This window comes from Rhinolophus hipposideros (genome assembly GCF_964194185.1).
Source record: "Rhinolophus hipposideros genome assembly, chromosome: 25".
Lineage (NCBI taxonomy): Eukaryota > Metazoa > Chordata > Mammalia > Chiroptera > Rhinolophidae > Rhinolophus > Rhinolophus hipposideros.
This window is the reverse complement of record NC_138071.1, coordinates 15,122,458-15,139,013: the sequence shown is the minus strand read 5'-3', so window position 1 is coordinate 15,139,013 and position 16,556 is coordinate 15,122,458. Positions and strand designations below refer to the sequence as shown.

Genomic DNA, 16,556 nt, shown 5'->3' with positions numbered 1-16,556 from the left:
TTGTAATTTTACTACAGTGTTAGTTCCTGGCAACTTGGGAGAGTCCTTTATTCATAGTTAAGTGGGTCGGGTGAATGCTTCTGTCTCCTGCTTTGTAATATGCAGAGAGAACAAGCAGTTTAAATCACTCCTTTTGTATTGCTGAAATAAATGTACGGCCCTGACAGTAGATGCAATTAAAGAAAGAGACACTTAATGGATATTGTCAGCATATTAATAGTTAATAGCAGTACTGCAGGGTTTGTCATTCAATTATGAGGAAATTAGTCCTTTAAGATCAGTAAAATTTAAAAAAAACAACTTATAAAAACAAATATGCTTTATCACTACATATAGACATAATAATTGTATCATCATCTGAATCTTTTATAATCTTTTATAATGGTCCCTTCTTCATTTATTTTGAATTAAAGACATTTCATTTATCTGATTTTCCTACTTCTGTTTGTTCACATGTTCCTAAAGAAACCATAGTCGGCTCTTGTTATGAAATATATTAACAGATTACCATAAAAGTAACATTTTGTTCTCAATGTAGACTTTAAAAGTTATTGGTAGATGTAGTCATTCATTTGGAAATGAAATTTTTTGATTTAAAAAAAATGGCTAGAGACAGATAATAACGATTTGGGCCCATTTGTTCATGTGAGATTCCATGGATTATTATATTATATACTTCACATAAGTTCAATCTGCATTTGCAGCTGTGTGCCAGGTCTTGTGCTAAGTATTTTTTATACAAACAACCACAATTATGTATTACAATAATCCTGTGAAATAGTTATTTTGGACCGAGGTTAAAGTTGCTTGCTCAGGGTCACATAGTAATCTACTTGATTGCAAATCTTGCGTTACCGTTTTTTAAGTTTATGAGCATTGGTGATGGAGAGCATTTGTAGCAGTCCTTGATGCCTTAGCAAGCCTTGCACTAGAAAGTATGTTGAGTCAGTTCAAAGGCTGATACTCATCTGTCTCCCTGTAAAAACCGGGTTCTCTGCCTCCGCCACACACTGGAAGATGTACAGAAGGTACATTGGGCATCACAGCACAGCTAAGCTAGAGCACCTCCCAGGAAGAAACTGACCAAAAGGCATCATGGAGAAGGGAGAGGACAATCCATTCTTCACAGCAGCCAAGCAGAACTAGCTTTCTGCCTTGATCTTTGAACAAATATAAAAAGGTTCTGACATCTGTAAGCCTGGGAATAGACAGTGTTTTGATTTGGTGACCAGCAAACTAAAGGCCAACCTGAGAAAGCTGATTCTTGACATATTTCCAACAAGCCTCACTTGTTTCATCTCAATGGACTCAAAGCTAAGAATTAAAAACCTCAACTTCAGTAAATTATATGTTTGAAATATTGAGAGTTCTAATTAGACCGGCATCCCAAATGCCAGTAGAGCCCACTCTACTCATTTACTCATAACTTGATGAAAAACTGTTCGTTTGGGATGTGGTTTTTTTAAAAAACAATTTACCTTCAGGCTGAGTTAAAGAATGGAATATGAGAGAAAATAATTTTTCAGCTTTTGTTGACTCAGAGATGAAAAGGAAAAGTACGTTTATAGGAATTTGGCTGCTTGGTAACTCAAAAATAATTGATCTAAGAAACTTGAAATTTTACATGTTAAATGCGAAGTCCAATTATAAATTTCAAACGTAATTTTCCAAAGCATACCCTGTTCTAGCTTCTAATGCTACAGAATCATTCTGGTGGGCATCAACCGGGCATCAAATTAACTATTCCTATAACATTGTGCTAGAAGTTACTAGTAGGAATATTTTATTTGTGGAGACCTAAATACAGTTACACAATACCTTGGAAATGGACTTGAACTAAAGGATCTTAAAAATAAATAGGAACAACAAAAATAAAACATGACTAACTCTCCTGCCACCATCAAAATAAATGTTTCCAAGGACTTGAAGCCAAGAAAACAGAAATCCATAAACACAAAGGCCAAGATAATCAGTTGATTCTACTAGGTCTCCATACATGACAAAACAAAATTCTAAAAACCAAACAAATCCAAAATAACCCCACCTGTTTTGAAGGAAAGAATGCCGAAGAACATTGACCTTTTCTGCCTCTCTTCCTAACACAGAAATCCCAGCTTGCAGCTGATTTTCAAATTACCAAATCTCCAAAGATTATGGGAGACGGATGTCCTAAAAATGCAGTAAGTTCGATCCCATGGGTCGTGTGTCCACATTAGCTGAAGCCGTAACTACTGAGGGAGGAGTAATCTACCTCATTCATTTTAATAACCCATTCTTTCTCAGATTTGCCACGGAGCCAACTCAACTTAATTATTAAGGCACAATAATATTAGATTGAATTATTTTTCAATCCAAGAATTTTTGTTATGGAGAAAAAGCTGGGACAATTTAAGCAATTATGTGCTTCACTTCTCCTTTTCTGTATCTCCATTCTTGCTTATGTATAAGGTATTGAATTTAACTTGTTTCATTCTTAATGTTTAGCATTTTGTCTTCTTTTAGAAAAATTTAGATTTTAAAAGGCTGCAGGGTAAGTCTTGGTGGCTAGTTTCCATGAGGAACAAATCGTAGTTCCTAGAGCTCAGACCTGGAGAACACAGGCCAAATTTTGGCTGCCCTGAAAAACCCTGCATACACAACTACTGTATTTCCCCAAAAATAAGACCAGGTCTTATATGAGCTTTTGCTCCAAAAGACGCATGAGGGCTTCTGTTCAGGGGATGTCATCCTGAAAAATCATGCTAGGACTTATTTTCCGATTAGGTCTTATTTTCGGGGAAACATGGTAACACATATTCTAGATTTTACCATCCCTTTCCCAAAGCACTTCCATGGATGCCGCACCTGCACAACCTATCCTTGTACCCATGCACACACTATTTCTTTTCATTGGGATACAATATTGCTAAAGAGCAAGGTCACTTGAAAGGAAGCTGAACTTGGAGGCAAAATCCAAGTGTGAGTTCCTGCTCTTCAGGGCGCCAGTTACAGGCAATTTACTGCAGTGGGTAAGCATGTGCCTGCTAAAACCAGAATGCGTAGGTGCAGATCCTGGTTTTTCCACTTCTACCTATGTGACTCTAGGCACGTTATATAACTCTTGTGCCTCAATTTTCTCATTTGTAAAAGGGTGATGTCAATAATGACCTCATAGAATTGTTGTGAAAATTAAATGTCTTAATAGGGCTTAGCACAGAGCCTCAGGTATCTTAAGCACTCAATAAATGTCAGCAATTATTGTCACTAGCTGCATGACCTTGGGGAATTCACCTAACCTCTGCAGGACTCCATTTCATCTTCTGTACAAAAAGGGATCACGTGGTCTTGATGAAGACCAAATAAACTCCAACAACGTATGAGGCCATCATTTTAAAAACATAATCAAGTGTTGATTAGATAACTCCTTCAACCAATTAGAATTAGTTCCTTCCTGGCCTGTGCTTCAGTAATGCTGAAAACACACATACACGTGTAGCACACACAAACATACACACACTCCTCCTGTAGCACTTGTCACACTGTATCATAAGAATTTGCTTACCTGTCCACCTCCCCCACTAAGAATGCATCCTCTGATTCACCTCTGCAACCTCGGCACATTGGACATACCTGGCACAGGACAGGTACTCAATAAACACTTGTTTAAATGAATATTGTCCAAATGACGGAGCAGGAATTCTCAAGGCCATTGCCAAGAATGATGGATTATCACTTTCTGCCAAGTGTCCTCAGTAGACCACCCAGACATGTGCTTGGTTTTCCTCATGCGCTATATATTGGGATTCTGTCATTTCGGATGCAGCTTGTGTGGTTGCAGCCACTCCTTCTTTTCACTTAGTAAATAATTATTGAGCACGTATGATGTGCCTATGTATGGTGGTGGTCCTATGCTGGGCTCCACATAATGTACCACAAATGGCAAAGGCCCAGGCGACTTTAATTCTTGCATACTATATTGGAAGAACCTATTTACGAAAGAATCATTTACAACAGGAGATAGTAAGCTCCTTGGTTTGATTACTTCATTCGAGTGACCGATCTCAGTGTGGGAACAAAATGGTTTTCTAGAAGTGGGAACCCTTATAGAATAATAATTAAGGTCAGGGACCTGACAGCTGAATCCAAATCCTTTTTTTGCTTTGTATAAGGAGTAAGACCGGGGGCAAGTTACTTAACTTCTCTAAACCTCACTTTTCTCATCTGTAAGATGGAGCTAGTAGGATTGATGTAGGTATTAAAAATGACAACCTACATTAATCTTACTTACTATGGTCCCCGCCATATAGTAAGCACTCATATGTATTTTGTGATTAACCCAATCCCTCACCCCAGTGTTTGAACTTCCATTAGAAATATATTCAGCAAATGGGGCATGACTACCCAGCTTCTGCTTGAACACCACCGGGGTCAGGAAACTTATCATCACCAGCAGTTGTCCATTTGATGGATAATTGTTGATAAATTCTAGTGAGTTGTAATATACATGCTTACATCTTTCATTCATGGGTCCTCGATCTGTCACTTGAGATTACCCAGAAGAAATCTAATCTCTCCTCTGCAGGATAGCCCATCTAACTTTGGAAGGTAGCTACATATGCTCGTCATCACTCTCCTCCTCACACGTCCACACTCAATCTTAGATCCTTTACTCGTTTCTGATAATGACACTGCTTACTAGATCCCTTATTATCCTTTTTATTCTTTTCAAATAATCTTTTATCAATGTCTCTCTCTCAAAGGCTGAAGATCAGAATTCACAACACAGAACAAAAGTGGCCTGATCACCAGGGAATACTAGACAACTACTTCCCCACTTGAACCCTATTTCTATTAATACAACAAAAGATGGATTTGGGGGAGGGGGAAGTTATATCACACTGTGTTGATTCATACTCTGCTCACAATCAACAGGAGACTAAATCTTTCTACATGAGCAATTGTAGGCCATCTTGCCCTCAACTGGGACTAGTACAATTGCATTTTAGGATTTTTGAGTACTTTATATGGGTCCCCATTAAACTTTATATTGGTAGATGCGATTCATTATATCACTTTATCAGGGTTTTTGGGGGAGAGGAATCCTGATTGTACCATCCAACTTGCTATCCTTTCTACTTCTGTATCATCTCTAGATTTGTTCAGCATGCTGCCGGTAGTATCTGCTTAGTCATCAATAAAACATAAAGGGGAACAAGGCTGCCAACCAGATTTGCATCAGATCCCTAGAGACTGGGTGTGATTCAGCCTCTTAACATTTTTTTAAACGACATCATTTACACTATATGGTCAGCACTTGGCATAGTAATAGACCAGCTACATACCATTTAGTGTTCCAATATTGAGCACACGGTGGTGAACAAAACCAAGTCAAACAAAATCCCTGCCCTCGTGAAACTTACATTCTAGTAGAGGAGATAAAAGAACAAACAAAAAGATAAATAAATAATGCTATTCTTTTAAAATGAAAAACTAAAGCAGGGAAGGGGCTTGAGAAGGCTGACTGGAGGGATGGATGGAGGGATTGATTGTCTGTGGGCAGTAGGGTTAACGCAGAGTTGTTTCGGAGTTTGATTGCACAGCTCATGTCTTGTATGCTTAGGGTGCATCTGGCCCCAAAGGGGTCCCAGGCACAGTGGGTAGCAAGCCTTTCTGATTTCTCAAAACTCAACTTTTCTCTACGTGGAGTCGTATTGGGAAAAAAATTGATAGACCAATGATGAAGAAATTAAGTAGTCATGAAACGAAAACAGAAAAATCGAAAGAACGTAATTCCTCAAGAGACTTCACCACATTTCTTCCTATGCACAGGATATTCCAACATTGTAAGACCAGCCAGACGAACAAGGAAGACGCAAGACCAAGAATTTTTAAATTATTGCTCTACAAGTAAATGCAAAAGGTAACACTTACCTTATTCCAGTCCCCATGTTCTCAAGTATGGCGTTATGAATCCAATCATTTATGGAAAGTCAGGAGGATGGAATGCTTGGGTGACCCCAAAACACGGCTCAGAAGAGTCTGGATATTGAACTCTGGAAAAGAAGTCCATAAGGGACAGATCTGAAATCTACCTGTATTATCTATTCTCTGCTCATGATGCTAACTGACATTGATAAATTCTTCTAAATAGCTTTAGATTATCTTCAGATCCCTTTGATATTAGCAGGACTTGGTAAATTTTTGTTTAGTACAATCTTAATTGCACCTTCTGATTGGGAACTTATATGCTCACAATGAGACTTTTAATATTTACATTTATTCATTCATTCATTCATTCACTGAGCATCTCTTTTGTACCAAGTTCTTTGTTGGTGCTGGGGATTCAAAGGTGATTAGGATAAACATGGTCCCTGCTTACATGGACCTTACAGTAGAGGGCAAGATAAAATAGGAAAGGCAGCTCTGATAACGCAGTGTTTTATGCAGCGAAAAGTACCCAGAGCTCAAGGAGGGTCACCTCACCCAGACTTTGGGAGATTGGAAGTTACTGACTTCTATATGGAGTATACGAGGTATGAAGGAGTTCATCCAATAAAGAGGTAGGACAGATCTGTTTCAGTGGATGCAATTTTTGGTGGGAACGGAAATGACTATGCATACTTTGCCTCTAAACACTGAAAATCATTCAGCACAGCTGAGGCCGAGTGGTCAGAGAAGAGCCTGGAACAGTCAGAGGAACCAAATTACTCCTAACCTTACAAGCCATGTCATAGAACCGGTAGAGTCTGCTGACATTTGTGATTGCGTGAATGTTGGAGTTTTACAGGGAGGGGAGTCGAGACTGCTGCTCAGGTTTTGGACTTGGACTTGAACAGCTGGATGGGCCAGGCTATCACTCACTAAGAGAGAAAAAATGCAGAAACAAACTAGAGGGGATTTGTGGGAGAAGGGGACAAGTTCACTCTTGGTCCTGTTTGGTTTGGTTCCTGGGGAATGTGCACGGCCTGGTAGCAGCTTGATTGAGAAGTCAGGGGATACAGGTTTAGAAATTATCGGTACATGGCAGGCAACAATAGAATCCACAGGGGTGAAAGAGAGACCCTGGGAGAGTGTGGAGGGTGAGAAAAGGGCCCAGGAGGGAACCCAGAGGAGTCCCAAAGCTTCAAGGAGGGGCAGAGAAAGGATCCTTGAAAGAGACAGTTGAGAAGGTGCCACCAGGGGGACAGGAGGAAAATAAGAAATATGAGGCATCACAGCAGACGGGGGAAAAACACGTTTCAAGTTGGTTGTGGTCAACAAAGCCCAGTGCTGTCAAGAGACCAAGTAAGAAGCAGCTCGAGAAGTACCCATGGAGCGAGAACCAAGAAGACATTTGGCCAGTTGGGTGGAAGCAGGGTCAGTACAGGTGGGATCCAGGTCACAGTCAGCTGAGGAACAAATGGAACCAAAGGATGCAGACAACTGTTTTCCAAAGTTTGCCTTCAAAGTGGAAGATTCAATCCCTAGGTTTTCTTACCAATGGTTGGAAAATGGGGCCACCAGGAGGGCTCCCTCACCACTCTTACATTAGCCTAATTAACTACGTGATAATGCCTTTGGCAGGTGTGGCCTGTGTGGGGACAGCTTTCTCATAACCAGGGCTGGATGTGGCTAAAACTGGGGAGTAAACAAGATCTGGCTTTCGTGCTCGCCTCTTAACTCTTCTTCTGTACCCACCCCTTCCCTAGGTCTCCAAGGTCCACCCAGGCTTCCTGGACCCAAGACCTACTGTGGTGCATGAAGGTACAGCTGAGCAGCCCACCTCTCTGAGCAGCCCACCAATGAAGTGATCTTCCCAGGTAAAAACCTGGTCAGAAACAACTGTCGCATTATTATCGCTCACCTATTGCTGTAGCTCATGTATTGGGACAGTCAGAGGGAGGGAGGAAGAATTTGGTCACCTTGGAATCTGGAGCAGGCAGCTGGCTCCACAGCTGGCCAGGCAACTGTCCAGGCAGGGGTCCTCTCTGAGAGCAGAATCCAGGAGCCAAAACAAATGGGTCAGGTGAAAAACAGATGACCACAACAGTAAGCCACTCTGAAGGTTGGTCCTAAGGCATGAAGGTGAGCCAAGACATAACGAATGAACACGGCAAGGGGTGTGGATGAGAGGGGAGGAGCAGCGGGGAGTCCAAGAGCAGGGACCAAGAACTACAAATGGGCTAAGCTGTTCTGCACACGCAGAGGCCAGGCACAATTATACCTGGGCAGGTAGGTATATCTCCATCCACTCTGTTATCCTGACTCCTTCCTCTGGGCTGGTTTAGTTCTCATGCCCTCATGATACAAATGGAATTTCTGACATTCACAACAATTCCCCAAACCTTATTTTCACACCCCCTCTCATGCCCTCCTAACCCTGTATTCTAAGAAGATAGGAAATCTGTGACATGGTTGGAGCTGACGGGGAGCCCTGAGGCATCCACTGTAGCTAATTGGAAAAGGTGGCAGCCATAGTTATCCCGAGCCTAAGAACCGGGAGTTGCCATCAAGGCTTGTCATGGCTCATTTAGGCCCTAAACCAATAACAAAACTAGCTGTTTGGTTTGTCTAGTTGAAACATTATTTGGAAATTGTAATCATCCCAAGATAGCTGTGAACTCTAAAATGCACACCATGACTAACCTGGAAGACGCAACTGTCTGTAGTTGGTGATCACGGCACAACGAGGAGATAAAGAATCGGGGTAGACATCAGAGACAAATACAGTATTTTTACCTTGTGCACAGACTAGCTAAGCTGCACACACTGAGTTTTCAGCTAAAAAAAATTTTTTTCATTTTACTCGAGTCAATAATTTACCCACTGGATAGTGCTTAAAGTGCAGTTTTCATCTAACTCTCGTTTAACGAGATCGAAAAGTAAAAACTAAATAATAATACCTCATTTGTGTATCCTGCTTGTCTTGCAAAGAAGACGTCATAACCCATTCTATACTATGTAATTTACAGTAACACTTTTATAATGTAAATGCTAGTAAGGGCTATTATCATTTTACAAATTATGCATGAAAGAAGCCCAGGCATGTGGGAATAAAATAACTGGGTCAATGTAACTTCCATGTCATAGATGTAATAGCTGTGGTTTTTTCTTTTTACAATGTAGCCAAACTTAGACAAACATGTTTATCAAGGGTCTACCTTACCCTTAAAGTTTAAAATGCAGAATACCTTGCTTAAAAGAAATAACGAAGACCAAAATGTTCATGTGTTCCACAAATCAAATCTCTCTCCCAAATCTAGATCAAAAGCAATCAATTCCTACTAGCCAACTCTGATTTTTATCAGCATGGTTCTCATCATTTTGTGCCACACAGATTATGAGGTGACTGTGTGTATCACTCTTATCTTCATACGCTGCCATGATCTTGTAATCTCAGTCGGAAAGTGCCGTTACATTCACAAATTCTGCATATATGTAAGGTCATTGGCCCTTTTCAGCTTGTATTAGCTTCTGTTTGGGGGGGTAACATTTTTCTGATCTTTTCCTGCATTCGTTCATTCACTCACTCATTCATTCACACTCTCACACATCCACGCATCCATTCAACACACATGGATTGTGTGCCCAAAATGCACAGACTCTCGTCTAGATGCAAAAGCTAAAAATAGGAAGATGACAAAATCACTGACTTCAGGAAATTCACAGCTCAGGGAGGGAGCCAGGAGAATAAATACCTGTAATCCAGTGTGGTAGGTGTGGAGGTGGAACCACATGGAAAATAGTTTGGGGAGCACAGAGGGGAGATCCGTCTCTGTCTGAGAGAATGAGGAAGGCCCCCTAGATCTGAGCACGCCAGGAAGAAGCGGGTTTGGGTATTTCAGGTAGAGGGCACAGCATGGGCAAAGGCACCGACAGACAAATAAGAAGCCAATGTGTGTGGGGAACGGGTACGGACTGTACTCGTATGACAGGTAGTTCTTTAAATATTCTATGGCTGGTTCAATTTCAGAATCCAGACCCTGGATGTCATCATAAATAATTCTGTGAAGGGAAATGTATGGCCCCTGTGTCATTTATTCTCCGTCATGGAACTAAAAGCACATTCTACATGGGATCTGCACCAAAGTGCCTTTTGAGACTCTCTTCGAGGAATGTTACATGGGAACAGCACAAAATCAAAGCTTGGGGCTGGTCTAGCCACGTGCTGTGTTCTCCATATTTCATGCCAGTTATACTCCAGGGAGTAAGAACGGGTAAGAACAGCCTACCTAGTCTTCAAATATAGGTGATCCCTTAGCCCAGCTCCGTTATTATTGCAGTATAAAAAGTATATGTAGAAATACTGCCAAATACAGCATCCAAATGCAGTGTTGGATGGGTCAGACTTTTCCTGTTCACCTCTTTCCAACCATTCAGACTTGGTGTTCTGCCCGGCCTCCAACATAATGAAAGTCAGCTTTATTAGGCTTCTTATCAAACTACCCCTGGCACTGCCCCCCACACACACACACACTACAGAGGTGTTTGGAAATAGTCTCTGAGAATCCTACACCCAAGACCTTGCAGGGACAGCTCTCCCTGAAGCCTCTGAAAAGCTCTGCACTAGAGGGCTCGTATGGAACCTTCCCTAGACTACGTCTAGTGCCTTGGTAACCTTACTCTAAATTCTGTTGTCACTTAAGAAAAGCTTTGTACCACCAAATTGCATCATGGTTTCTATTTGGAAAATTTTCAGAGACTCTAAGAGTTCAAAATAACTCATCTATTTTTGTTCCTGACCAATTATGGGATCCTCTCTAAGACATCATTTTTTTCATTTAGCCAATACTTCACCCATTCCACGAACATCAGCTTCCTCATTTTGGATTCTCTTGAAGCCAATCCAATCGGCCTTTTGTCCGCTGAAAAGTCACCTATGAAGCTTGCAATGACCTCTGTGTCATTCAGACCTCTGTGTTGACCTCTGTGTTCTCAAATCCAGTGGTCAATTATCCATCCTCATCTTACTGACCTCTCAGCAGCCTCTTGCCACCAGGGTCACTCCCTTCTTGTTGAAATATTTTCTTCACTTGGCTTCCATCACATCACGCTGCCTTTCCTCCTACCTCTTTGTTTATTCCCTCTCAGTCTCTTTGGCTGGGTCCTTCCTGATTTCTGAATGCTGGCGGCCCCCTGGTCCTCTACAATTGCCCATCCCGTCCATTGTTTTAAACACTGTATCTCTTGCCCTGACATCTGACTTGGAAGCTGAGGAGGGTTTCTTTTCCTAGAGTGCTGAAATTTGGGTTGGGCCCCGAAGGAGGATAGGAGTTGGCCAAGGGGAGAAGATCCTTAGGGCATAAGATGAGAAAAGGCACAAAGAGGTGACAAAAAGGGATGTCTGTTGTGGGCTGGAAAGGACTGAGAAGGTAGGTTGTAGCCACACTGTGAAAAACCTTGATTTACAGTTAAGGACTTTAGACGAAGACAGGTAACTATAAGTAAGAGACTCTTAAACAGGGGAGAGATGTGATGATTCATATTTAAAAATATGGATGACTAAATAAAACTTTAGTAGCAAGATGAACGCTGGACTAGAGTAAGGGGCGACTCCAGCCAGGAAAGCCAATGAGAAGACCACTGTCATAACGTAAGGAAGAGATTACAGTCCGAATCACCACAGCAGCAATGGGGCGAAAAGCAGTGACAGATCCACGGGAGATTTAGAAATAGTAATGATGACTGACCTATTGATTCAATAGGGAGTAGGGGAGAGCGGCCAAAGTTGAAGTTCAATAACATTAGGCTAAATAAGGGAAGGAAAGCAAGTGTGGAGGGGATGAAAAGTAGCATAATAAGTTAGGAGTAATTATAGGATATCCACTGGCGAATGAAAGACCCGTCTGCAGATCAGGAGAGACGTTTGGACTGAAAATATAGGTTCAGAAGGCAGTGCCCAGTGGTGGCTAAGTCCTCAGAATGGATGAGATATCCTGAGGAGGGCAAGCAAGAACAAGAACCTGAAAAAAAAGCACGCAGGCAGCTGTCAGAGGAGGAGCCAGGGAAGGAGAATGGGCAGGTGCAGCCAGAGAGCGAGCTGGTGAAAGGGGCCGAGGGAGGTCTGCAAGGAAAGCGAGAGGAGACCTTCAAAGAGGAAATGAGCAGCAGTTCTCCCTGGGGTAGGATGACTAATAAGATTAGGTTTGGTAATTCGATCTGAAGAGGACAATGTCTAGAGTTAGAAGGCAGGCTGGAATGGACTGGGGGAAGAAGACTCTTCTTTGACGTTTGGCTCTGAGGAAAGCAGGTAATGGTTTGGAAGAAGGTGGAGATGGGCAAGGTGTAGGAATCTTTTTTTTTTTTTTTTTTTTTATGGGATGGAAGTTTTAGTACAACTGGTGACCCACCACCTAGCTTCTGCTCAAACATCTTTCGGAAATGTACTACCCCACAGGTAGTTGCATTTTTCAACAGTAATTGAACAACAGATTCAGTTCAGCCTAGATGTGCCAAGTGCCTTCTATTTCAGAAGGCTTGGGCTTGGCATCTCAGTGCCTAAAAAGATACGCAGACACAGTTATGTTTTGGTTTTTCATTTCCTGGCCCAAATCTGCCTCCTTGTAACCCAGCTCTCTGTCCTCTGGAGCCACACGTAATGTAAGAATTTCTTCCCTATTGCAGCCCGTCAACTAACTGAGGATGGTTTTCAGCAATATCTTGGATTTCTTCACGTTTAATTGTTGTGAGATAATCCAAACTTTATGTATGTATACGTACATGTATGTGTGTATGTATGTATTTTGTTACTGGCTGGCTAACATGTACGTATGTGTGTAGGTATGTATTTTGTTACCTCTGGAGAGCCATAGCCTCGTGTGTCCCTTTTAAATGTGGCACGTAAGAGTTAGCCGCACAAACCAGTGGGCGCATTCTCTCCCTTTTCTGCGACGCTGTCCTGTCAATGCCATCTGAAACTGTACGAGTGTTCTGACGTAACACTACTCGTGGTACTTCACAGGGAACCCAAACCCTGAGAGGTTTTGCACCTGAGATGTTGATAAACTAGGTCTCCCAATTCTTATATTTATACAATTGACTTTTTAAAGCGAATTGCAGGATTTTGCATTTCTTTCCACACTAAATACTATATTTTAACATTTGGCTTTTATTAGCCAATAGTAAAAAGGGTAAGGGCTTAGAAGTCCGACAGATGTAAATTGAAATTCCCATTTTGTTATTTATGTAGCCCAGTGACCCTGGACGTATCATGATCTCTCTCCGTCTCAACTTGCTTATCAGTGAAAATAGGGATAATCATATTTACATCGCCAAGTGGTTCTGAGGCTTAAAGGAGGGCTGTACCATACCGAATACATCCTTGCCTTAAGTCATTACTCAGAATTCATAAATTATCCTTTTAAGAAAAAAGAAAAACAAAGCAAGTTGAGCAGAACAAGAGCCAAGGACCAAAAGAATACACTTTAGTATACTAATTGAGCATAAGAGCGTGAAACCAGACTTTCTATGACTGAATCCCAACTCCTCTACTTACCAGCTATCGAATTGGTTTCCATCCTGAGCCTTGGTTTCCTCATCTATAAAATGGGGATGATAACAGTGCCTGCTTCTCTGGCAGTTGGGGGACATTAACTGAGGTGATACATAGAAAGTACTTTTGTGCTGAACCTTGCACATAATGAGTACTCCATGAGTGGTATTACTATTACCACTGGAAACCTCCAGGTAAACGGTGCTCTTTTAATATAAATTTTTGGGTACCATCATTTTATCTGCTAAAAATACTGTATAAAAGCCTGTCCCATGATCCTTATATTGTGTATGAGGATCCCATGAAAACCTCCATCCAATGTCCAGCATGACCAGTTTGTCTCTAATCTTCCACCCTAGGAACTTTATCTACCAAAACAAACAAACAAAAAAACAAACAAAACAAGATAAAAAACCAACCAACCGAACAACTATTTAAGACCCGAACTATAAGATCTTGGGCAAGTCACTTGACATCTCTCACCTCAGGCTCACCTTCTGTGTAATGGGAAGAATAATGATACTCGGAGGTCTGGGATGAAGGTTACATGACCTGAAGCATATGTGGGGGCAAGGAAAATGAGTGTGATTTGAAAGGACTTACGTGAACACATCCTGGCTCCTGTTCATACCATCTTTCTTTTCCTAAGCAAATTAAACTTAGTGAAAGTTCTGAAATCCACCTTTCCCTTTTCTAAAAATTGGGATAATGGTATAACTCCAGGCATGTGGTACTTCTCCCATCCTCAGGGGTTCCTCATAGCATCTCTATGATACTGTCTGGATATTCTTTTTGTATCCTAGGATGTGGTTTATCTGGATCAGAAGGTTTGAATTTCATTTAAAAATGTGAGGTTTTCTCTTATACTCTCAGCATTCACCTTGGTCTCCCTTTTCCTCTTAAATTTCTTTTTGATTCTGACAAACTGAGCAATGCATGTTAATTGAGGTGGATTTAGAATACACAAAACTCACCAAGAAGAAAGTCAGTTGTAACCCACTTCCAAGATATCACCACTATTAATATTTTTCGGTGTAACTGCCCAGTCTTCTTTTCTGAGCAAGTGTATTTCATAATAAATGACCAACATTTTCTGATGTCATGACATTTTCCATAATCTTCTTTTTACTGGATGCATAAATTTCATCATAGGAATACATTACAATTTATGCAATACTTCACTTTGGACACTTAGGTTATCTCAAGTGTTCAATATTATAAAGAATCCTACTAAATATTCCTGTATATTAAATTTCGTGAGTGACTCTGGTTTATTTTCTTAAGATAAAGCCTTAAAAATGAAATTACTGTGTTAAATGGTTTGCATACGATAAGGTTTTTGTTTTTATACACAATGCCGAATTGTTCTCTAGAATGCTTCAACCAATTTATATGCTCAATATTGTATAAGGGTTCCTGTTCCCTGCATTTTTATCCATGTAAGGTATCATTTTACAGTTCTTGACAATTTGCTATGCACAAAGAAATCTGGTTTTATTTTAATTTGCATCTATTTAATTGCTAATAAGACTGGACCTTTTTTTCCCCATTTTTAAATTATTTATTGGGAAGGACTATTTTCAGATGAATTGACCAACTGAATCCCCTTTTCTCTTTTTTCCCTTTTCATGTTCTTTACCTATTCTTCTTTTGAGATGTTGTCTTTTTCTTATCAGTTTGTAAGAGCTCTTTATATATTAAGGATAATACCCTAACATACACACACACACACACACACACACACACAAGAATCTCTCATCTATCTCTTAATTTTGTTTGTGGTACTGATTGGCTTAGTGTGGAGTACATGTTCTACCTCCTTAGATAAAGGAGGAGTCTGCTTTCCCAGAACTATGTGGGTGTCCCAAAGGAAGAAACAGCTGAGAAAGGGGACACATATGAGAAGACAACTAAGGTAAAAACAGCTTTCAAGAGCAAGATCATTCTTCTTAATAGAAAATGACAAACACTCTTGCCATTTGAAAACTCATTTGTTGTACCACTATTAACATGGTAGAAACTAGAGTGGAAATCATGAAAAGACATGGTCCCTTCCCTAAACTGTTTACATTCTAGCTGTTTACATTCAAGTACTAAACCGTTTACATTCAAGCTGTACAGGGACTACTTGGGTACATCTCTGTTTCTAAAGGTCCAATCACATGTGGTTGGAACAATTTTCTCCACGGCCGACTGATCTTGAGGGCCTGCATTCTTTCTTTAATACAAGTTCCATAGACCCAGTAGAAATAGGCCACAGCTCCTACTCTTCCCTGAATTTATTCTGGTAAAGCCTCTGTCTCTTGGTTACTTTATTCTCTGGCTACTTATTTGAACCACTCCTTGTCTTTAAAAACATAAAAACAAACAAAAACAGAACAACAAAACACCCTCAGGGTCTTACTTATACCACCGTGCAATGTCTTTCCCTGGTTTGTGACACCAGACCTTCTTGCACCTTGGCCATGCCTGGTATTATCAACACACACACACCCTCTTTCTATCTGCTATTGACTGAACATTTATGTCTCCCCCCCAAAAAAAATCATATGTTGAAGCCTTTAATGCCCAATATGATGATATTTGTATGTGGGGCCTTTGGGATTTAATTAGGTCCTGAGGGTGGAGCCCCCATGAGTGGGATTAGTCACCTGACTGAAGATCTCTCTCTCTCCTCAAACAGATACAGCAAGAAGATGGTTGTCTGCAAACCAGGAAGTGGGCTCTTACCAGACACCAAATCTGCTGGCACCTTGATGGTGAACTTTCTAGCCTCCAGAATTGTGAGAAATACATGTTTTGTTTGTTTGTTTAAGTCACCCAGTTTATGGTATTTGTTATGGCCGTTCAAACTGGCTAAGACACCTTTCATCTCCCCTCTATGACAGTGACTCAGCTTCAGTGGCCAGCACTGGTCTCTTTTTACCCCGTCTTAGGGGTTTTGACCACAGTTTTCCTCTCCTGGTTTAGTCCTGTCTCTCGTATTTGCTACTCTTCTATTCTTCAATAGTGCCCATTCCCCCTGCTCTGTTCCCTGCATGAGGCGTCACTCTTCTGAATGTGGCCTCCAAATTCCTTTATGACTCATTCCTACCTTTGGTAGCCA

General features: G+C 40.9%; 1 protein-coding gene across 8 annotated transcripts in view; it reads right to left on the bottom strand.

Annotated features, from left to right (window-relative positions):
* MKLN1 (muskelin 1) overlaps positions 1 to 16,556 on the bottom strand; it is a 290,273-nt gene that overhangs the window by 260,707 nt on the left and 13,010 nt on the right. For all 8 annotated transcript variants that reach the window (XM_081038815.1, XM_081038811.1, XM_081038805.1 and 5 more), the window contains one exon: positions 5,911 to 6,032. The gene's annotated coding sequence lies outside the window, so the exon portion shown is untranslated. The remainder of the gene's footprint in view (positions 1 to 5,910; positions 6,033 to 16,556) is intronic.